The following is a 24,417-nucleotide window of genomic DNA, read 5'->3' as shown; positions in this document are numbered from 1 at the left end:
GAACTGAAGACTTCGGTCCTTTATGTGTATCTGTAAACAAGATAACTAAAAAAAAATGGCTGGATGGATTTTCATCAGACTTGGTGGAAATATTACTTTGAAAGATAGCTTGTGATGATTTCAGTTGCAAGGAATTTAGGGATTCAGTCATCTACAGTCCATAACATAATCAGAAGATTCAGAGAATCTGGAGAACTTTCTATACATAAGCGGCAAGGTTGAAAACCAACATTGAATGCCCGTGACCTTCGATCCCTCAGGTGGCACTGCATTAAAAACCGACATCATTGCGTAAGGATCTTACTGTGTGGGCTCAGGAACACTTCAGAAAACCATTGTCAGTTAACACAGTTTGTCGCTACATCTACAAGTGCAAGTTAAAACTCTACCATTCAAAGCGAAAGCCATACATCAACAACATCCAGAAAGGCCGCTGTCTTCTCTGGGCCTGAACTCATTTAAAATGGACAGACACAAATTGGAAAAGTGTGGTGTGGTCTGAGTCCACATTTTATATTATTTTTTTGAAAACATGGACGTCGTGTCCTCCGAACAAAAGAGGAAAAAGACCATCCAGATTGTTACCAGAGCAAAGTTCAAAAGCCAGCATCTGTGATGGTATGGGGGTGTGTTAGTGCCCAACGCATGGGCAACTTACACATCTGTGATGGAACCATCAATGCTGAAAGGTACATCCAAGTTTTGGAGCAACACATGCTGCCATCCAAGCAACGTCTTTTTCAGGGACGTCCCTGCTTATTTCAGCAAGACAATGCCAAGCCACATTCTGCACATGTTACAACAGCGTGGCATCGTAGTAAAACAGTGCAGGTACGAGACTGGCCTCCCTGCAGTCCAGATCTGTCACCCACTAAAAATGTGTGGGGCATTATGAAGCCCAAAATACGACAACGGAGATCCCGGACTGTTGAACAACTGATGTTGTACATCAAGCAAGAATGGGAAAGAATTCCATCTACAAAGCTTCAACAATTAGTGTTCTCAGTTCCCAAATGCTTTTTGAGTGTTGTTAGAAGGAAAGGTGATGTAACACAGTGGTAAACATACCACTGTCCCAGCTTTTTTGAAACATCTTGCAGGCATCCATTTCAAAATGAGCAAATATTTGCACAAAACAATAAAGTATATTCGTTTGAACATTAAATATCTTGTCTTTGTGGTGCATTCAGTTGAATATAGGTGGAAGAGGATTTGTGAATTATTGTATTCTGTTTTTATTTACATTTTTACAACGTCCCAACTTCACTGGAATTGGGGTTGTACATATCCCAGTGTGCAGAGTTTGTATCATTTGTTTAATGTCGTTCATTCCACATTTAAATGACAAACTAGCATGTTGCCCATGGGGATCCACGGGCTCTCGATTGGGTAGTTTTTATAAAATAGGTAGCTGACATTTTTCAAGGGTGGTAATAAATTGTGCAAAGTTTCTACAATGAGTTGGAATGGTGTGTGATTCCAAAATGTTTTTAGAACCTTAGATGTTAAACCACAACAGTTTTTAGAAGCAGACTTCAACCCTTTTATTTCCATGTAATTTTTTAATGTTAATTTCCTGTCTTAATGTATTTATATACACACTAGTATTATTATTATTATTATTATTACCAAATGGCAAATGTCAGCTCGCCCTGGTTTTTGCATGGTCAGTGCCGCAGCATTCATCCTTGACTGAAAATACATAAGGATAACAAACAGCAAATGTCAGCTGTCCACAGCTTCTCTGTGATTAAAGTTACATGCACGCACAGCTGCTGTAAGCACGTGCACTCATGCCGCAATGCAGCACAATGTCCATTGTTTACTGGTTAGTTTAAAATTGATCATTTCTCCAAAAATACTAGTCCTACCAACTTGCTGTTTTCACAGCGTTCGTCCTTGAATCAAAATACATAAGCATAACAATCGGCAAATGTCAGTTGTCCATGGTTTCTCTGTGATTAATGTTACACGCACACACAGCTGCTGTAAGCATGTGCTTTTAATTTGACAAAAAAGGCAGTGGCTGAAGACATGAAAATCACTACAGTTTTCACTGATGGTACCAAAATGAGACTTAACTCACTCATGGTAAGAGTAACATGAGACATAACTAAACTGACTAAACAAATTGAACTACGAAAACACAGTAAATCAATAACACGAACAACACTGTTATACTGACATGAACCACTATAACATTTAAAATGTCAAAACCCCAAGCTCCCATGGTGCATTGCAGCACAATGTCCATTATTTACTGGTTAGGTAATATTGCTAATTTCTCCAAAAAATATTTGTCCTACCAACTTCCCATTTTTTAACTGTTCATCGTTGACCCAAAATACATAAGCATACCAAATCGCAAATGTCAGCTCTCCCAGTTTTTGCGTGATTGAAGCCATGCACACATGCACATGCAGAAAAAGGCCACTTGGCTATTATAATATGGATACCTTGCAACTGTAAATCTTGTGATTTCATTTATAGGAGCTGAGAAAAGGGGCTGTGAAGGAACTGAGGACAGACAAGTATACTTCTTTTAGAAATTTGCGAGCAGGTGACACACCACCCGACGTCCACTACCTCTTGTCAAGTTGCTAAAGAAATCAAAGCTTTTCATTAATCAAAACTGATACTACAGTCATGGCAACTCTGCAATACTGACCTGTAAGGTGTTTACTTTGATATTTGTGCAGGGATACTGGGCATCTCTGGTGCCAGGCTTCATATAGCTAATGCTTATGTCTACCGTGAACCATCAAATCTTAGTGTGATTGCAAAGGTGGTGAAACAGCTTCAGGCAGCAGATGCTCCGGAGAACTGATTCCTTGGTTGAACTTCTTCAAGCAAGTTGAAATGTTGTTCTCCTGGCATTGCAATCTTCATTTATCTGTCTGTAGGCAGGTATTGTCCGGACTGTGAAAAGAAGTTGTTGTTGTCCATCTCTAGAAAGCAAAGGGTACTACAACTACATGGGTACTGCCTTCTTTGCCGATGTGACAGAGGCCAGCAGGAGTCGCTTTGCAATAACAGTCAGTCAGTAAACCCCGACAACTAATAGAACTCTCTAGCCACAGGGCCAGAACCCAGGTTTTGGTCTTCTGGTTACAGTCTGCATCCCATGCCGGAGATTGAGTTTGCATCCCAAGGGGAGTGAGTGGGAGGAGTCAACAACACAGCACAAAAGACAGAGTACAAGCTGCTTCATTGGTGCCGTGACGTTTAGGGTGGTGAGTGTGTTGGAGGCCAGCAGGCATCACTGTGCAATAGTAGTCAGTAAATCTCACTCCCCAACAGCTAAAAGTACTCTCTGGCCACAGGGCCAGAGCCTGGTTTTTGGCCTTTTGATTAGAGCATCTGCCTCCCATGCCGGAGATCATGAGTTTGTGTCCCAACACAGAAGAGAGAGAGTACAAGCTGCTACACCGAGTTAGATACTAATGTTCCACTGTATCATGAAACTATAACTGATGATGTAACAGACAAAAATAGCAGCATACACAGTTTCTCCAATCACAGTCACAGCAGTTTATAACTCCTTCAGAGTTGTCAAGGGTGTCTTGGTGGCTTCCCTCAAGATTCTCTTTCTTACACAGTCACTCAGTTATTGAGAACTGCCTACTCTAGTCAGATTGACCATGTACAGTACCATACTGTTTGCATTTGTATGATACCTACGTCTGTTTCTATGAGAAGATACAGAAGCTACACAGAGAGAACCGACGATGTTGGAACAGGTTAGAAAGACAAAGCAAGGGCATACAAAGCATAAGAACATTGTATACAAGGAGATGCAAATGTTTGGATTGATATAATTTTCATTATTACCACCGCCAAGGAGTTTGTTTTCGGTTGCGTCCGTTTGGTTGTTGGTTGGTTGATTTGTTAGCAGGATTACTCAAAAAATCCGCAACAGATTTCAATGAAATTTTTTACCAGGGGTGTATCTTGGCCTAACTTAGAAGTCATTAAGTTTTGGTATTGATCCGGTTCCAGTCATTTTTTTAAGGATTCTTTATCATTGCAGGATAAGGCCAATTTCAACATTTTTGCATCTAACCTCATGAAGATGGGTCACAAAGGCTGAACAAAAATGATTTACGACACAACAATAATTTAGCATTTGTTTCTCCTCATTGAATAAACTTGTAAAAAAAAAAAAAAAAAAAACTTGTGTAGTTCATGCAGTTTCTCTTTATAATTATATTTGCTGAAGATCTAGGGGTTTAACCACTGAATCTGAAACATGACGGTAGATGCGTGAAACGAAGTGTATAAGTCTCTTTGCCAAAAGGTATTCCATGTGACGTCAGTGACCCTATGGCCTTGGTGGAGGTTTGTGCTTTCCGAGTGCTTCTAGTTTCACTATAAACTTCATGTTATACATGACCAGTCAAAGGTTTGGACACATTTTCCCAGTTGAATGGAAAAGTTTGTCCAAACTTTTAAATGGTAGTGTACACTCTTTGTCTATTTTTGTTACTTCAATTCAGTTTATTTCACTTCAATATATAGCAACAAATCACAACAATGCTGCCTCAAGGTGTTTCACATGGGTAAGGTCTAACCTTACCTCCCCTGAGCAAGCACACAGAAGACAGTGGTAAGGAAAAACTCCCTATGATGTTACTGAGGAAGAAACCTCAATCAGACCAGACTCAGAGGGGTGACTCAATGCTTGGGCCATGAAAAATTACTTTTATTGACCTTTTTTGCTATTTCTGAGTAAGGGGATTCAAATTCTTGCCCTCAACCGTATTATTAGTCCAGTGAAGAATATGTAAGTTGCCTATATTAGAAGAGCTATGACAATTGCTACAATAAAAGTAAGTCCTGTCAGCTTCTCTGATTCATTTGAGGTTGATCTTCAAGTTGATTTGGCACAAGTTTTATACCAGATGCCCTTCCTGATAGAGCCAGACATCACATGGAAAATGAGCACTCATGGCACTGAACTGGGAACCTTACCCTCTGCAAACAAGTACACTTAATCGCTTGGCAATCATTACAGTAAGAAGTGACATTTCAGAAATTATGCAATTGCTGCCTTTTCCGGAGTATAAGTCATACAAAAAACAAAAACGAGCAAACCCTTGAAACCAACAGGCTATAAATTTTTGTCCCTCAGACCATCAGACTGTACAACTCCTCACTCAGGGGGAAGAGAAGTAACGGGAAGGAGAAGAACAGTAGTTGCTGGTAAACCAGTAGCGAGCAGTATTTCTGGTATTTATGTTTGTGTATTGATATTTATATTTGTAAATTTTTTTACTTTCATTTTTTAAGTGCTGCTATACAATGCTGCTGGAACCTCAGTTTTCCTGAGGGAGTCTTCCCAAGGGATTAATGAAGCTCTTTCTAATCTAACAAGAAGTGAATTTACTGTATTTGCGCATGGAATGCTCTGGGCATTCCATATGGAATTCTACTTAAAATGAAAGTGGGCAGATAGATAAGTGCAGGGCCTATTATTATTATTATTATTATTATTATTATTATTATTAATTGACTTTTTTGATATGTAAGTCACACTGGAGTATAAGTGGCTGGACCTCTCAAACTAGCAAAAAAAAAAAAGAAAAAGAAAAGGAAAACACTCCAAAGAATACTGTAAATGTCAAATAATTTGTTCAATATAGTATGAGCCTGTTTCTGAATACTGGCTGCAGAATTTATGTGCCGGTGATTTGTTGATTTCAGTAAGTCATCTTTCAAATGCTGCTGAATCCCAAAGTGTCTGTGTGTCTGCTTTACAGATTTGCTGGTGAATTGAGTTCAGTCCAACTGGGTTTCAGGCTGTTTCACAGCAAAATCATCTAAATTGCCTCTGCAAAAATGCTCCAGGGCTCTGTTCTCAACTTTCTAAAGTTTGCACACTTTTATCTCTGCCAAACTGCAAACTTTCCAGGAACACACTGCTCATAATTAGTGTCATCACAGAACTTTTCATATTAATAAACTTTGGTGAGAAATGTAATTGTATGTGTTGTATGATGTTTAAATAGGTACAGAGTACATATTCCCAAAGATTCTTCAGATCCCCATAACAATGAGAGATACAGTTTGCAATTCCTTCTTTTTTCAATATAAAAATGTTTAAAGTGCTGTAAAAACATGAACATTCCACCATGTGTCAGGAAAACCAAAAACCAAAAACAATGCAAATGTTGAATCTTATTGACGGTTTTAGAGTATCCCAGAATCTTTTGCACGCTGGGGAGGGAGGCTTGATAATGGCTTACCTTAATGCTAACTCTAACATTGAAAATGCTATAGACATGCTAACACGTTAGCATCAGTCCTGTTTTTAAGTTATAAAATACATCTGTCAACTGTTTCAGAAGTCCATAATAGGTCGGTTTAACATAACAAAAGGTAAATACTACTCAGACATATGCTCTTTAGGGTTTTAGTGTGGAAAAATTAAGATGAAGTGAAATTAAAAAAAAGAACCGTCGAAGCAGCAGATCGAAGCACTGCTTCACTGGTTCAAGGATCAAAGCAAAGCCACACTGCAGAAATGCTTGATTACAGACCCGCTGCAGGGTCTGTAATCAATGTAGAGAAATTATTATTTTCCTGACAAACACCCCCAAAATCAACGGCCACTCTGAAGGACCGATAAGGGAATCGTTAAGCAAAAAGATTATTAATGTCAATGGATCGACTCATTTCTTAAGGATACTCGAAAATAACTGGTTCCCGATACAAAACCCTAACACGTGTTTTTTTTTTTTTACTCACATTAAACACTCACGATTATCTTAGTTAACCCCTTAACGCCCATCGTCACATATATGCTACAATCTCTGACTCAAATATGCAACTTACCAAATTGACCTGTATGCCTGTTGTCGCAAATTTGCAACATACCATCATTATTATTATAACATTATAACATAAAGTCATTACCAGAATACCCAATATTACTATCTAGTTTTCGTGCAAAAGTGAAATTAATAATCTCAACATTATTTACCATCTACTTAAAGGCAAAAACACACACAAAACATTTTTTTATATACAGCTATATAAATTCAGGCGTTAAAGGGTTAAACACCTAAATACATATTTTGGTTGAACTCACCTCCATAACTATGCAATGTTGCAAACAAGTTGCCGCAAACACTTGTTTACACTGACAATGAAATCTTGGCCTCCCCAGCGAGAACGTGATTACGCGTGAGATTTGATACCGTGAAGGAGTCAATACGGGCAGTGGAGCAGAAGGCATCAATAGCTTTTGTGTGCTATGTTCTTATGCTGTTGCTCTCTCGCTCCCCTCCCTCCACCCAGTAATCTCTGTATATGTCACCACCAGATTCAGCATGGAGCCGGTGACCCGTGAGGTTGATGAAAACCTGCATTTTGTGCCATCCTAGTCTCCCATGCGGTGCTGGAATCTCCTTACATCTGACTAAACCCAGAAAATGAACATGCTTTGGCAGACATCTGAATAAAAGGGAGGTGTAACCCAGCTCTCCCACTTAGACCCTCTCTGTGATAATGTAGTAAACACCAGGGTTTAATTGGGCAACCGTCTGCTGAACAGCTTGATTTTTGTCAGGCATTTATTGATGCTCAAAGCGCTGTGAATCAGAATAAGAGAGCATGTGAAGGCCTCATAGATCACAGATGAGAAAGAGGTATGGTAATGCATTACGATTACAACTGAGCTAAATGCAAGGTAAAAGCACTAGATTAGCATTCCATTCTGACTATTTTGCTCTTCAGTGTTTATTTTAATGAAGAAATAACATCTGAAATTATAAAAATGCCTGTTATTGGAATTCGCATTTTAACACACTGATTTACATTTCAGCAATAACACTTGAAATTAATGAATACATGCATGAATGAAGGTTGCAGCCTTAGTGCCACTTAAAGCTACCATGTGTAGCATTTAGGGGTGGTTATTAGTAGAGCAGGTACTGTAGGTCAGTGACTAAGGAGATGACCTGCCAACATGTAGAACAAGGTTTGCCCATGCTGCCTGGTTGCATCCTTGGACAAGACACGTAATCTGTCTCAGTCCAACCAGATGGAAAATGAGTACCTGCCTTCTCTGGGAAGTAAAAGGCACCTGACTGGTCGAGTCATTGACTATTGTCCACCTTCATGCCACAGAAAGAGAGAGATGAGCACCGGCCTCAAGGCCTGTAAGAACTGAGTTATAAGCAGAAATGGAATACAGCCATTCATAACCATCTACCTATGAGTGTATAATTACATGCAAAAAATAATCAGCGTGTTTTCATTAGCTTAGAACAAGCCCTTCATGTCACGGGGGTGGGCCCCCGTCATGGATGCGCCACAACATGTTGCATCACCATGTTGATCCAGCAGCCCAAAAGGGATATATTTCAATCCATCTATTTTATAAACCTGCTCATTCCAGTTAGGAGTAATGGGAGCCTGGAGGCTATTCCAGCAGTCCTTGGGCAAGAGATGTTGTACACCCTGGACAGGTCATTGCAGGGCTGAACTATATGAAGAGAACTGGGATCTTCTCATTGAGGCAACAGTGGTAACCAGTAAGCCTCCACCAGTAAAAAACAAAATACAGGAATCAGTGGTTGCGGCATTGTCTACTAGTTGCTATCTTTGGGTAGTTTCTCACTGGACAAGAGTCAATGACTCCACCAGTGAAGTGCCTTTTACTTCCCAGCCAAGGCAGGTACCCATTTTCAGCTATTTGGACTGCGACAGCCTATGAACGGTATCCACAAAAAAATTTGCACAGTTCTGCACAAACTTCGCAACCCTTCACAGACCCTTTGCCTCAGCCACGGCAATTATTTATTTAGGAGTTATTTATTCAAGATTACTTATTTATTTGTCTGAAGACAGAAGTAGATTTAAGTTTAATGTTCCTGGTCGGTGCACACCCAATGTGCATGCACGCTGGGCTGGATGCACGAGCTGCGCAAACCGGATTTATCGTGTTTATTGGTTGGTTGATGTATGTATTTATTTATTTTTCTTGGGACAGAAGAAGAGTTAAGTTTAATGCTACTGGTTGGTGCACTTGGAGTACGCACGCACGGTGGGATGGATGCACGATTATTATTGTTTTTTTTATCATTCTGAGAACAGAAGTAAATTTAAGTTTAATGCTCCTGATCAGTGCACAACCGATGTGCACACACGTTGGACTGGATGCACAAGCTGTGTGAACTGGATTCATTGCATTTATTGGTTGGCTTATGTATGTATGTATGCATTTATTTATTTATCTGAGGACAGAAGCGAATTTAAATTTAATGCTCCTAGTTGGTGCACAGCTGACGTTCACACACACTGGGCTGGATGCACGAGCTGTGCAAACTGGATGCCTGTGCATCCTGTCCTGCCATTCATGAGCCGTGCCACCTGATATAACTCTGTTTTATGCTTGGCCAGGTTGTGAATGCACAGTCCAGCTGTACACACACAGTTTACATGTCATGCCCAGCTACAGACAAGTGCACAAACCAGATCTTCCCTTTTTAATTATTTATTTTTCTGAGAGCCGCAGTGTAATGCTGCCGGCCAACAGCAGGGAGAGTGGACATCACCTGTGCGGTGAACATGGACAAGGCAATCCGGGTTTATTGTTTTATTGTCTGTGAAGACATCAATGGAATTTGAGAGATGCAGCCCAGTGGACATCATTTTGTAAGTCTAAATTTTGTAAAGTGCTAAAGGCAGAGCCTGCTTATTCAATCAATACCAACAATACTGTTTAAGGACCTGTGGCGCACTCTTGGGCCTACTGTGTTGGAAATGATCAATATGTCCTTAACTTCAGGATCTGTTCCTAAATGTTTCAAATCTGCTGTGATTAAACCATTACTTATGAAATCTAATCTTGACCCTAGTATATTGAAAAACTATAGGCCAATACCAAATCAATCATTTTGTTCTAAAATTCTGGAAACAGTGGTTTCACGGCACCTGTCATGGTTTTAGCCTAATCAGGGTGTTGAGGCCATTTTGTCACCCTTTCTGTTGTTCTTTTCAGCTTTGATTTATTAGTTGTTTATTTTCATTATGGTTTATTCTCTTATGTTTTACGTGTCACTTTATTTTGGCCTTTCGTTCTGTTCTAGTTGTCTTGAGTCAGTTGTGTTTACATTTATTCATTAGATTATCACTTCGTTATTTTGTTATTTGTCTTGCTTTAGTATGTATGCTCCTGTTTTCTCCTGTTCATTATTCTGCTATTCCTCACACTCAGCTTATTATGTTCACATCACTGCACCTGCACCATGTCATTGTCTCTCACCTTGTTTATGTCTGCTTTGTGTTTTCATTCACTCCCATTCTTGCACCAGTTCACGTGTCTTTGTGTATTACATCACTTCAGTTTGTGCACTCCCCTCCTCACAATCTTGACTGTGCATTATCTTTGTTCATTAGCCACACCCCCTTCTAGGTCTTTCCTCACTTGCACTTCGTTAATGCCACGTGTTCCTCTTCTCACACCCTGATTAGTCCACCTGTACGAGGTCTGTTAGAAAACTATCTGACCTTTTTATTTTTTGCAAAAACTATATGGATTTGAATCATATGCGCTTGCATCAGCCAAGCTTGAACCTTCGTGCGCATGCCTGAGTTTTTTCACGCCTGTCGGTTGCGTCATTCGCCTGTGAGCACGCTTTGAGTGAGCAGTGGTCCACCCACCTCATCGGATTTTCATTGCGAGGAAAATGTCTGAACAATTTGGAGCTTTGCTGCATCAAATTTTTCCAGAAACTGTGAGAGACAGCCAGGTGGACACCATTCGGAAGATTCAGACAGCTTTCAGGGACAATTCTATAGGGATCACACAGATTAAGGAGTGTTACAGCCGGTTTAAAGACGGCGCACAATGGCGGAGGGCGCGCCGCGCTCCGAGCGGCGATTGACAGGCTGAAACGACCAGATCATTTCCAAAGTGAAGGCTGTGTTGATCCGGGACATCATCTGACTACCAGAGAAATGGCAGAAGATGTGGACATACCACTTTTTCGGCACATTCCACTGTTACAGGAGTTTTTGTCATGGAAAGAGGAGTGGAGGAATTCGCCATGGAGCCGCTAATGGCGCGGGACAAAAAGCAATGCCGTGATGAAGCCTCACAGGACATGTTGTGGCATGTCCAGCTCGTCCACAATTTCTCGGATAGTCACACGACTGAAAAGCCACCGAAAGCCGTCTGAATCTTCCGAATGGTGCAAGAGCTGGGCATGTTATAACATGTCCTGTGAGACCAACACGGAGGTGCTTTTGTCCCGCACCATTAGCGGCTCCGTGGCGAATTCATCCGCTCCTCTTTCCATGACAAAAACTCCTGTAACAGTGGAATGTACCGAAAAAGTGCTATGTCCACATCTTCTGCCATTTCTCTGGTAGTCAGACGATGTCCCGGATCAATACAGCCTTGACTTTGGAAATTATCTGGTCATTTCAGCCTGTCAATTGCTGCTCGGAGCGTGGCGCGCCCTCCGCCATTGTGCGCCGTCTTTAAACCGGCTGTAACACTCCTTAATCTGTGTGATCCCCATAGAATCGTCCCTGAAAGCCGTCTGAATCTTCCGAATGGTTTCCACCTGGCTGTCTCTCACAGTTTCTGGAAAAATTTGATGCAGCAAAGCTCCAAATCGTTCAGACAGTTTCCTCGCAATGAAAATCCGACGAGGGGGGTGGACCACTGCTCACTCAAAGCGTGCTCACAGGCGAATGACGCAACCGACAGGCGTGAAAAAACTCACGCATGCGCACTAAGGTTCAAGCTTGGCTGATGCAAGCGCACATGATTCAAATCCATATCATTTTTGCAAAAAATAAAAAGGTCAGATAGTTTTCTAACAGACCTTGTATTTAATCCTCACAGTCCTTCACTTCACTGCCAGATTGTTGTCTTGTACACTTTCCAGCGCCATTCATAGTCTTGATTTTTGTCTTGCTGTGTTCTGAATCCTGCTCTGTGTTCTTCGACCATGCATCTTGCCTCATCCTAGATATCGGTGTTTGCTCGTACTTCTAAACCCTGCTCATTTATGACTCTCAGCCTGACCCTTGTACCTCTGCCACGCTGACTGCATGTGTACCGAACCCGACGCTGGAAAAAAACCATGTTTTCCTCCACACCTAAGCCTAGTCTGTGAGTCTGTATTGTGGGTCCAGCCCCTCCCAGTGCCGGGCTGCCACCCATCCTGACAGCATCTCGTGGACCACCTTAATGAGAATAGTTTCTTTGAGCCACTGCAGTCTGCATTTTGAACAAATTATTCCAGAGAGACAGCTCTCACTAAAATGGTGAGTGATGTTCTCTTTCCACTGGATTCTGACGCCACTGCGGTTCTGGTACTGTTAGATCTTAGTGCTGCGTTTGATACAGTGGATCACCGTATTCTACTCTATTTATTTCATTTCATTTATTTTCATTTATATGGCACCAAGTTCACACAAGTAAGGTCTAACCTTACCAACCCCCAGAGCAAGCACACAGGCGACTATGATGATTTGAGGAAACCTCAAGCAGACCAGATTCAAAGGGGCGACCCTCTGCTTGGGCCATGCTCCCGACACAATTGACAAAACAATTTACAAAATAAATATTCAGGAAATTTTGGTGGTGCACAGGACGGGAGGGATGCAGAAGTAGATGCCACACCCATCTCTGGATGGAGCCGCACCTCAAACACAGAGAAAAAACAAAATGAGACATTGGAAGGACAACAGTATACGAGGACTGTCAATAAAGTATAGGTCCTTTTTATTTTTTCCAAAAACTATATGGATTTCATTCATATGTTTTTACGTCAGACATTCTTGAACCCTCGTTTGCATGCATGAGTTTTTCCACGCCTGTCGGTGACGTCATTCGCCTGTGAGCACTCCTTGTGGGAGGAGTCGTCCAGCCCCTCGTCGGAATTCCTTTGTCTGAGAAGTTGCTGAGAGATTGGCGCTTTGTTTGATCAAAATTTTTTCTAAACCTGTGAGGCACATCGAAGTGGACACGGTTCGAAAAATTAAACTGGTTTTCGGTGAAAATTTTAACAGCTGAAGAGAGATTTTGAGGTGATACTGTCGCTTTAAGGACTTCCCACGAAGCGGGACTTCGCGCAGCGCTCCCAGACGCCGTCGTCAGCCTGTTTCAAGCTGAAAACCTTCACATTTCAGGCTCTATTGATCCAGGACGTCGTGAGAGAACAGAGAAGTTTCAGAAGAAGTCGGTTTCAGCATTTTATCCGGATATTCCACTGTTAAAGGAGATTTTTTTAATGAAAGATGTGCGGACGGATTGGCGCGTCGGCTCGCAGCCGCTGCGACGCTCCACCACAGGAAAAACACCTCTGTTGGAAGCCTTAAGGACAAGTTGGAACATGCCCAGCTGTTAAACAATTTCTCATATACTCACTCCACTGAAAGCCATCAAAAGCCGCCTGGATTTTACAAATGGTTATCAACACGGAGGTGTTTTTCCTGTGCCGCTGCACTGCGCCGGCTGCGTCCCGACGCGCAGACCCGTCCGCACATCTTTCATTAAAAAAAATCTTCTTTAACAGTGGAATATCCGGATAAAATGCTGAAACCGACTTCGACAGGCGTGGAAAAACTCACGCATGCGCAAGAGGGTTCAAGCATGTCTGACGTAAAAACATATGAATGAAATCCATATAGTTTTTGAAAAAAATAAAAAGGACCTATACTTTATTGACAGCCCTCGTAATTTGTCAGCATTAAGCAACAAGAAAAACAGGAGAAATTCTAAGGTGATCACCGGCCACTAGCCCTATGCTTCACTCGATAGGTTGGAGAAGCATTTTGGGATTACTGGGAGTGCCCTTGCATGGTTGACATCATACCTAACCAGTCGTTCTCACTGTATCTTCTATAACAACATTATCTCTAACCTTACTAACATGACATTTGGGGTTCCACAGGGGTCTGTCTTAGGCACTTTGCTTTTCTCCCTTTTATATAGCACCCCTTGGACAGATATTGCAGCATTTTGGGATTACCTTTCATTGCTATGCTGATAATACTCAGTTGTACATACCGATAACTACTGGTAATCTCATCCACATAAAATCCTTAGAAGATTGCCTTGCATTAGTGAAAAGCTGGATGTCTAGCAATTTCCTACACTTGAACTCAGACAAGACTGAAATGATGGTTTTTGGTCCAGTGAGACATCGGCATCAATTTGATCAGTTAATGCTTAACTTAGGTTTGTGTGTCATACATCACACTAACAAAGTGAGGAACCTTGGGGTGATTTTTGATCTTACATTGAACTTTGACCTACACATTAGGGATATTTCGAGGACTGCTTTCTTCCACCTATGAAATATAGTGAAAATCCGTCCCATCCTGTCTATGGCTGATGCTGAGACCCTGATTCATGCATTTGTTTCTTCTAGATTGGACTACTGCAATGTTCTTTTTTCTGGTTTACCGTAATCCAGTATTAGGGATTTCCAATTGGTTCAAAATGCAGCTGCCAGACTCTGAACAGGAAGCAGAAAGTTTGACCACATTACACCCATTTAAAGTTACTTTAGTTCAATGGTAATGTTTAAGTTTAGCATGAGGGTTAATCTATGTTTTAAAATTGGCACACATATGGAGGAGGGTTCCAGAAATGTCAAGCAAGGTCACATGTGCCAAAGATCGATCACCAGGGGAAAAGGTCATGTTTGATTGTTAGCCTGCCAGCCCTGGATCCTTTTACTGAGTATGAAATTTGACATTTAATTAAGGTTAAAGAATTAATTTTGGCAAAGGCCAAGGGATTTGAATTTCACTTTGACTTGGATCAAATGTGGCACAAAGTTTTCCCCAACAATCTCAGCTCCATTTGAGTGAAGGTCAAGATCACTCGGGTCAGTTGTCAGATTACCATTACCGTGTTCACGCCTGCGCGCAGTGTTGCCTAGTTAGGACAAAATAAATGTGCTTTAAAAACACTTATTCTGTCAACATGCTGTTATTTTGAGCTGATTTCATAAGGCTGGCAAACAAAAAACATTCTTAATGTAATTTTCTTCATTTTCAGAAATGCTGTTAATACTCTCTTCCTTTTTCACATTTTATTTTCCTTCATATTATATTCCTCATCGCTTCTACCCAAGATGCATTTAACTGTGGCTCCAGTCCAGCCTCTGCTGTGAGAATCTGTTCCCAGTTCATATTTACTGCTCCAGAGAGATGTTGTTGCATTTTCTAGTCATGATTTAAGACCAAATAGAAAATAGAATTAGAGTTTATTGTTGCTGTGCATTAGCGGGGTTCTTTAATTCCCTCCTGCATCAGTCGAACCACACAGGAGGATGAGTTCAGAAAAGAGCACGATCTTATCAGAGTACCTTTGAGAGCATAAATTTTAACTTTACTCACGTGTGATTACACAGACTGGAGAAGTTCTATTACTACCACCACAGATGTATTTATTGATTTATTGCCCCTTGATTAATTTTAAATCCTTTTCGCAAGTAGCCGTGACATCCGTGGGCACCAGATCTACGTCTATGAGCACAAAATGTCTGTTTTTACAAATTTATAAATATAACGCAATGCTAAAATATCCTGGGCTGTATGAGCACAAAAAAAGGAAACGGAATGTGACCTTTTGCGGGGGGGTCCACCCATCGGCCCGTTTGGCCGTGTTTTTGAGTTTATTATTGGGGTTTTTCATCGGTCTTTACTTTCTGTTCTCTGGTGCATGTGGGTGTGTCCACGTAGTGTTGGGAGCGTCTCCTGGTGTCCATTGTGTGCACCGGTGAGTGTGTGTCTGGATGTGTTGTCGCCTCACTTCTCCGGTGTGTGGCTCTGTGTGTGTCTCTCATTCGATGTCCTGCGTGTGTGTGTGCTTGTGCCATCTCCGTTTCTCTGCCCTGGGTCGCGCTGCCCCTCCTCTGTGTCATGTGTGTGTTTCCGCCCTGTGCATGTGGTTTATGTCTCTCTGACCCGGTTTCTAATTCTGCGTCTTTGGTTTGGATTTCTCATTTTACATTTGTCACTTGTTTTTTCTTGGTGTTCTGTGTTTTGGTTTTGTTGTTATTTTTGTACCGATTGTCATTTAGGTTTTATCATTTTGTTATTGCTTTCTTTCTGCTGCACTCACCGTTTTGTGTCAGTTTATTTCCGTGTGGTTATTTTTCTTTTGACTGTTAGTTGTGGGGTTTTGTTATTGATTTCCCACTCACCTTTGATTGTCTGTTATTATATGATCACTGTTTTTGTTCACTTAGTGTTGTCACTGGTTTGCCACTTAATTTCCCATGTGCATTTTTGTTTCCTACTTTTGTTTGTCACACACCTGTCTCATTTAGTTGTCTCTATATTTAAGTGCTCCATTACTTGACATTGCTCGACATGGTGTGCTCGTTACTTTGCTTTTCTCCTCTCTGCCCCTCTCCTCGTGTCGTGAGTATTCTTTGTAATTCTGGACTTTCCCTATGCCCCTCTGGTTTTTGCCTCCCTAGTGTCATGTTTTTGGATTCACAGATTGTTGTAAATTTTTCCATTGGACTTGCCTTATTAAATCACTGACTAATTGGGTTGGTGATGGTCTAATGGTTAAGCGTTGGGCTTGAGACCAGAGAATCCTTGGTTCAAACCCCAGCCTGACCAGAAAATCACTAAGGGCCCTTGAGGAAAGTCCTTAATCCCCTAGTTGCTCCCAGTGTGTAGTGAGCGCCTTGCATGGCAACACCGACATCGGTGTGTGAGTGTGTTTGTGTGAATGTGAGGCATAATTGCAAAGCGCTTTAAGCATCTGATGGAGATGGAAAGCGCTATATTGCGCACGGTGGATTAGTGGTTATCACTGGTGCCTCACAGCAAGAAGGTTGTGGGATCGATTTCCCGGCCTTTCTGTGTGGAGTTTGTATGTTCTCCCCGTGTCTGTGTGTGTTTCCTTCCACAATCAAAAAACATGCTTATTTAGGGTCTGCTCCTTTCTCTGTCACTGACCAAGGCAGCGTCTACATCTGGAGTTGGTCCCCGGGCACCAGACTATGGTGGCCTACTGCTCCTAGTGGTTGGATTGTGTCTAACTGTAATTAGGACAGGTTAAATGCAGAAAACAAATTTTGTTGTATGTGTATATATGTGCAATGACAATAAGGACTCTATTCTATTCTAAATGCAGTCCATTTAATTCCCTGTTTGTGTATTTGGGTTTAACGCACTATAACTCTTAACACCTTTTGACACCTTAAAATAGGTCAAGGTTAGCCATCTTTGAACTTGTCCAAGGTCTGTGTCCCAGGAATGTTCTCTGTGATTTTGGAGAGCCTGGCAGTAATAGAACTGGAGTTATGGTGAGCACAGGCAGCCGGACGGATGGATGCACAGACGCAAAGCCTTCACAATACCCAATGGCCATATTTTGGCCTCAGGTAAAAAGTAAAACCAGTGGATGTTCCCTTTTCTGAGAAATGAATTTCACATTTCATGTGGTAACCTCTGTGGTGGTGAAACATCAGGAATGCACGCAAAAAAGTAAAAGCACAGGCGTGGTTTGATGATGTGTCCGATAGAACCAATGCCGTTTAACCTTTCAGAGTATTATCCATGACAGCTTGACTTGTGTTCTTTCTTAAATTCAGCCAATCATATGAAACTAATCTGAATTCAAGTTGCCCCATGAGAAGAGACCCACAATGATGAACAGCGATTACCTCTAGGAAGGACTGAGGTAATAAGATCAGACGTGAACACAACAGTGAAGTGATTAATGCAAGCAAAGAGTCAATTACTGTCACGCCAAAATAAATTGAGACTGAACACAGTTTCATAATAAAGTTTATTTTTCTGTTTTTTTTTGTTTTTTTTTTAACTGGCTGGGGCGTTGTAATTGATCATGCATGCTGTGTCAAATGTTCCTGCAGCGACAAATTAAAAATTAATAATTTGCTTCAGTCTCAGTTTCAGTATAATTTTTTCTTAAACAACAGAGACGCTGAACATATGCAGGCCGCATCACTTCCACCAGTACAAAAAAAAGAAAGAAAAACAGGAAGTGGATTCTTGTACTTCTTGATTATCTCATGACCACACAAACCCACAGCGCGGTCTGTTGTGTCTTTCTTAGCCGACAATTCTATTTGAAGTGAAGCCCGCCTGCTCAACACACTTACACAACAGCCATGACTGATTTCTCAACTCAGCTGTCTGTCTGCCTGTTTGTTGTGTAACCAGCTCTTGTTGTGAGTCAACTGTTCCATTGTACTGTACACTGATGTATACCATTTTATGTTTCCATGACAACACAGCAAGTTATTATGTCATTATAGTCATTTTTATCTATAACAGCAAAGTGGCCTCTCTCTCTCTGTGTGTGTGTGTGTGTGTGTGTGTGTGTGTGTGTGTGTGTGTGTGTGTGTGTGTGTGTGTGTGTGTGTGTGTGTGTGTGTGTGTGTGTGTGTGTGTGTGTGTGTGTGTGTGTGTGGCTTCGATCACAGCAAAACCTGGGAGAGCTGACATTTACCTTTTGGTATGCTTTTGTATATTGGGTCAAGGATGAACGCTGCGATAACAAAGTTGATAGAACCAATATTTTTGGAGAAATAAACAATGGACATTGTGCTGCAATGCACTATGGGAGTTTGGGGTTTAAAATGTTGTTGTGATTCATTTTAGTTTAACAGTGTTGTTGTAGTTTGATTGGTTTAGTGAGTTTAATTAAGTGTTAAGTTGCTGTTATTATGAGTGAATTTGTGCCATGCTCCCATATCTGGTGGTTGGCTCTCACTGCGGTATTGTATCACTTCCTGTTCCGGAGCACAGCGGTGTTTTTCTGTATCTGTTAGCTGTTTAATCTGCGCAGTTAGATTGATCTAGTTATCTAGATTACGATTTGTTTCCCAGTGTAATCTTTACGTGCCTTAACTAAAGCACTCATTCTGCTGAATCACCTCTAAATTATTTACACATTATTCACTTTGCGTGTTTTTAGGAATCCGCTAGCTTAGCGTAGCTACTAGCTCTTAGCCGATTTAGCATGGCGGCTTCTCCTGTCTCTCCCGCACTTTTCTGCTCTGGGTGTGAAATGTTTAGTTATTCCTCGGCCTCCTTTAGCAGTAATGGTACTTGTAATAAGTGTAGCTTATTCGTAGCTTTGGAGGCCAGGCTGGGCGAATTGGAGACTCGGCTCCGCACCGTGGAAAATTCTACAGCTAGCCAGGCCCCTGTAGTCGGTGCGGACCAAGGTAGCTTAGCCGCCGTTAGTTCCCCCCTGGCAGATCCCGAGCAGCCGGGAAAGCAGGCTGACTGGGTGACTGTGAGGAGGAAGCGTAGCCCTAAACAGAAGCCCCGTGTACACCGTCAACCCGTTCACATCTCTAACCGTTTTTCCCCACTCGACGACACACCCGCCGAGGATCAAACTCTGGTTATTGGCGACTCTGTTTTGAGAAATGTGAAGTTAGCGACACCAGCAACCATAGTCAATTGTCTTCCAGGGGCCAGAGCAGGCGACATTGAAGGAAATTTGAAACTGCTGGTTAAGGCTAAGCGTAAATTTGGTAAGATTGTAATTCACGTCGGCAGTAATGACACCCGGTTACGCCAATCGGAGGTCACTAAAATTAACATTAAATCGGTGTGTAACTTTGCAAAAACAATGTCGGACTCTGTTGTTTTCTCTGGGCCCCTCCCCAATCAGACCGGGAGTGACATGTTTAGCCGCATGTTCTCCTTGAATTGCTGGCTGTCTGAGTGGTGTCCAAAAAATGAGGTGGGCTTCATAGATAATTGGCAAAGCTTCTGGGGAAAACCTGGTCTTGTTAGGAGAGACGGCATCCATCCCACTTTGGATGGAGCAGCTCTCATTTCTAGAAATCTGGCTAATTTTCTTAAATCCTCCAAACCGTGACTATCCAGGGTTGGGACCAGGAAGCAGAGTTGTAGTCTTACACACCTCTCTGCAGCTTCTCTCCCCCTGCCATCCCCTCATTACCCCATCCCCGTAGAGACGGTGCCTGCTCCCAGACTACCAATAACCAGCAAAAATCTATTTAAGCATAAAAATTCAAAAAGAAAAAATAATATAGCACCTTCAACTGCACCACAGACTAAAACAGTTAAATGTGGTCTATTAAACATTAGGTCTCTCTCTTCTAAGTCCCTGTTGGTAAATGATATAATAATTGATCAACATATTGATTTATTCTGCCTAACAGAAACCTGGTTACAGCAGGATGAATATGTTAGTTTAAATGAGTCAACACCCCCGAGTCACACTAACTGTCAGAATGCTCGTAGCACGGGCCGGGGCGGTGGATTAGCAGCAATCTTCCATTCCAGCTTATTAATTAATCAAAAACCCAGACAGAGCTTTAATTCATTTGAAAGCTTGTCTCTTAGTCTTGTCCATCCAAATTGGAAGTCCCAAAAACCAGTTTTATTTGTTATTATCTATCGTCCACCTGGTCGTTACTGTGAGTTTCTCTGTGAATTTTCAGACCTTTTGTCTGACTTAGTGCTTAGCTCAGATAATTATAGTGGCCGATTTTAACATCCACACAGATGCTGAGAATGACAGCCTCAACACTGCATTTAATCTATTATTAGACTCTATTGGCTTTGCTCAAAATGTAAATGAGTCCACCCACCACTTTAATCATATCTTAGATCTTGTTCTGACTTATGGTATGGAAATTGAAGACTTAACAGTATTCCCTGAAAACTCCCTTCTGTCTGATCATTTCTTAATAACATTTACATTTACTCTGGTGGACTACCCAGCAGTGGGGAATAAGTTTCATTACACTAGAAGTCTTTCAGAAAGCACTGTAACTAGGTTTAAGGATATGATTCCTTCTTTATGTTCTCTAATGCCATATACCAACACAGTGCAGAGTAGCTACCTAAACTCTGTAAGTGAGATAGAGTATCTCGTCAATAGTTTTACATCCTCATTGAAGACAACTTTGGATGCTGTAGCTCCTCTGAAAAAGAGAGCTTTAAATCAGAAGTGCCTGACTCCGTGGTATAACTCACAAACTCGCAGCTTAAAGCAGATAACCCGTAAGTTGGAGAGGAAATGGCATCTCACTAATTTATAAGATCTTCACTTAGCCTGGAAAAAGAGTCTGTTGCTCTATAAAAAAGCCCTCCGTAAAGCTAGGACATCTTACTACTCATCACTAATTGAAGAAAATAAGAACAACCCCAGGTTTCTTTTCAGCACTGTAGCCAGGCTGACAAAGAGTCAGAGCTCTATTGAGCCGAGTATTCCTTTAACTTTAACTAGTAATGACTTCATGACTTTCTTTGCTAATAAAATTTTAACTATTAGAGAAAAAATTACTCATAACCATCCCAAAGACGTATCGTTATCTTTGGCTGCTTTCAGTGATGCCGGTATTTGGTTAGACTCTTTCTCTCAGATTGTTCTGTCTGAGTTATTTTCATTAGTTACTTCATCCAAACCATCAACATGTCTATTAGACCCCATTCCTACCAGGCTGCTCAAGGAAGCCCTACCATTATTTAATGCTTCCATCTTAAATATGATCAATCTATCTTTATTAGTTGGCTATGTACCACAGGCTTTTAAGGTGGCAGTAATTAAACCATTACTTAAAAAGCCATCACTTGACCCAGCTATCTTAGCTAATTATAGGCCAATCTCCAACCTTCCTTTTCTCTCAAAAATTCTTGAAAGGGTAGTTGTAAAACAGCTAACTGATTATCTGCAGAGGAATGGTCTATTTGAAGAGTTTCAGTCAGGTTTTAGAATTCATCATAGTACAGAAACCGCATTAGTGAAGGTTACAAATGATCTTCTTATGGCCTCAGACAGTGGACTCATCTCTGTGCTTGTTCTGTTAGACCTCAGTGCTGCTTTTGATACTGTTGACCATAAAATTTTATTACAGAGATTAGAGCATGCCATAGGTATTAAAGGCACTGCGCTGCGGTGGTTTGAATCATATTTATCTAATAGATTACAATTTGTTCATGTAAATGGGGAATCTTCTTCACAGACTAAGGTTAATTATGGAGTTCCACAAGGTTCTGTGCTAGGACCAATTTTATTCACTTTATACATGCTTCCCTTGGGCAGTATTATTAGACGGCATTGCTTAAATTTTCATTGCAATTTTCATTACGCAGATGATACCCAGCTTTATCTATCCATGAAGCCAGAGGACACACACCGATTAGCTAAACTGCAGGATTGTCTTACAGACATAAAAACATGGATGACCTCTAATTTCCTGCTTTTAAACTCAGATAAAACTGAAGTTATTGTACTTGGCCCCACAAATCTTAGAAACATGGTGTCTAACCAGATCCTTACTCTGGATGGCATTACCCTGACCTCTAGTAATACTGTGAGAAATCTTGGAGTCATTTTTGATCAGGATATGTCATTCAAAGCGCATATTAAACAAATATGTAGGACTGCTTTTTTGCATTTACGCAATATCTCTAAAATTAGAAAGGTCTTGTCTCAGAGTGATGCTGAAAAACTAATTTATGCATTTATTTCCTCTAGGCTGGACTATTGTAATTCATTATTATCAGGTTGTCCTAAAAGTTCCCTGAAAAGCCTTCAGTTAATTCAAAATGCTGCAGCTAGAGTACTAACGGGGACTAGAAGGAGAGAGCATATCTTACCCATATTGGCCTCTCTTCATTGGCTTCCTGTTAATTCTAGAATAGAATTTAAAATTCTTCTTCTTACTTATAAGGTTTTGAATAATCAGGTCCCATCATATCTTAGGGACCTCATAGAGCACTTCGCTCTCAGACTGCAGGCTTACTTGTAGTTCCTAGGGTTTGTAAGAGTAGAATGGGAGGCAGAGCCTTCAGCTTTCAGGCTCCTCTCCTGTGGAACCAGCTCCCAATTCAGATCAGGGAGACAGACACCCTCTCTACTTTTAAGATTAGGCTTAAAACTTTCCTTTTTGCTAAAGCTTATAGTTAGGGCTGGATCAGGTGACCCTGAACCATCCCTTAGTTATGCTTCTATAGACTTAGACTGCTGGGGGGTTCCCATGATGCACTGTTTCTTTCTCTTTTTGCTCTGTATGCACCACTCTACATTTAATCATTAGTGATTGATCTCTGCTCCCCTCCACAGCATGTCTTTTTCCTGGTTCTCTCCCTCAGCCCCAACCAGTCCCAGCAGAAGACTGCCCCTCCCTGAGCCTGGTTCTGCTGGAGGTTTCTTCCTGTTAAAAGGGAGTTTTTCCTTCCCACTGTCGCCAAGTGCTTGCTCACAGGGGGTCGTTTTGACCGTTGGGGTTTTTACGTAATTATTGTATGGCCTTGCCTTACAATATAAAGCGCCTTGGGGCAACTGTTTGTTGTGATTTGGCGCTATATAAATAAAATTGATTGAATTGATTGATTGATGTTTTAAAAAATATATGAATGACACAAAGTGAAAATACTTATTTCCATTGTGGTCCATTTAAAATTCAAATGACAAAATAGAAGTGAAAATATAATAATAATAATAATAATAATCAGTATTATGATGATTATCATAATAATAATCATAGTGTGTGTATATGATAACAAGAACCTAAACAATTTATAAATACACTAAGACAGTGACTTAACATTTAAAATTATGTAATTAACAGGAAATAAAAGGGTTGAGTTATTCTTCTAAAAACTGGTGAGGTTAAAAACACTCTGGACTCACACATCATTCCAACTCATTATAGAAACTTTGCACAGTTTATTACCACCTTTGAAAAATGTCAGCTACCTATTTTATAAACAATACCCAATCTAGAGCCTGTGGATTCCCACGGGCAACACACTAGTTATTATTCGTAGCAGCAGTCATTGGAGTTGCTGCAATCCCACGATGGCGAGGAAGATCATCTCTTGATTGATTCCCTCATGGGATATCTACTACATCCAGGGTTGATTGAGATGCCTGTATGTGGGTTTGTTTAACATATGAATGTCATTGCATGCCAACAAACATACGGTCTTGACATATCTTTAGTCTGGTTTGATGGCTGGGAAATCCTAGACGATCGGGGTCTGAGGACCTGCTGCAGCCTTCATCCGTCTTCACAGCCGTTGGATTACAAGCCATCGCCTCCTCCAACTGATCCGCTGTGGAGGATTTCTTGTTTCACCAGAGCCTCATTAGCAGTTTTGTTTTCAGGGTTCCTGTTGGGCCTTTATGGTTACCAAAACAGCCATGAAGCACACAAAGTCCCAACCATATTTCACCCCAATTGGCAGTCCCGCACTTAATCAGTGATCCAGGTGTTACGACGCAGACGAGGGGTTGGATTTTGACACCTGGAGGAGTAGCGGTAGTTGTAGCAGTAGTAGTTCTTTCAGCTTCTACCTTTTTTGCTTGGGGTTGCCACAGCATCACCGATATGGATCTGCATGATTTGTCTCTAATTTTACACCACATGCCTTTCCCAGGTGTGGATCTACCTTCAGGTGAAA

The 24,417-nt window shown here is 41.2% G+C and overlaps 2 long non-coding RNA genes across 2 annotated transcripts; one reads left to right on the top strand and one right to left on the bottom strand.

Moving 5' to 3' along the window:
* Positions 1-2,197: 2,197 nt before the first annotated feature.
* LOC117522038 lies at positions 2,198-24,100 on the top strand. The gene is made up of 4 exons (XR_004564123.1): positions 2,198-2,209; positions 20,064-20,069; positions 21,686-21,690; positions 23,984-24,100. It is a non-coding gene; the product is annotated as an uncharacterized LOC117522038 (long non-coding RNA).
* Positions 15,530-17,220, bottom strand: LOC117522037. The gene is made up of 2 exons (XR_004564122.1): positions 17,184-17,220; positions 15,530-15,601 (listed from the first exon to the last, which is right to left on the bottom strand). It is a non-coding gene; the product is annotated as an uncharacterized LOC117522037 (long non-coding RNA).
* Positions 24,101-24,417: the final 317 nt, after the last annotated feature.

The sequence above is a fragment of the Thalassophryne amazonica genome, chromosome 12, assembly GCF_902500255.1.
Source record: "Thalassophryne amazonica chromosome 12, fThaAma1.1, whole genome shotgun sequence".
Classification (NCBI taxonomy): Eukaryota; Metazoa; Chordata; class Actinopteri; order Batrachoidiformes; family Batrachoididae; genus Thalassophryne; species Thalassophryne amazonica.
This window is presented reverse-complemented; position numbering and strand designations above follow the sequence as displayed.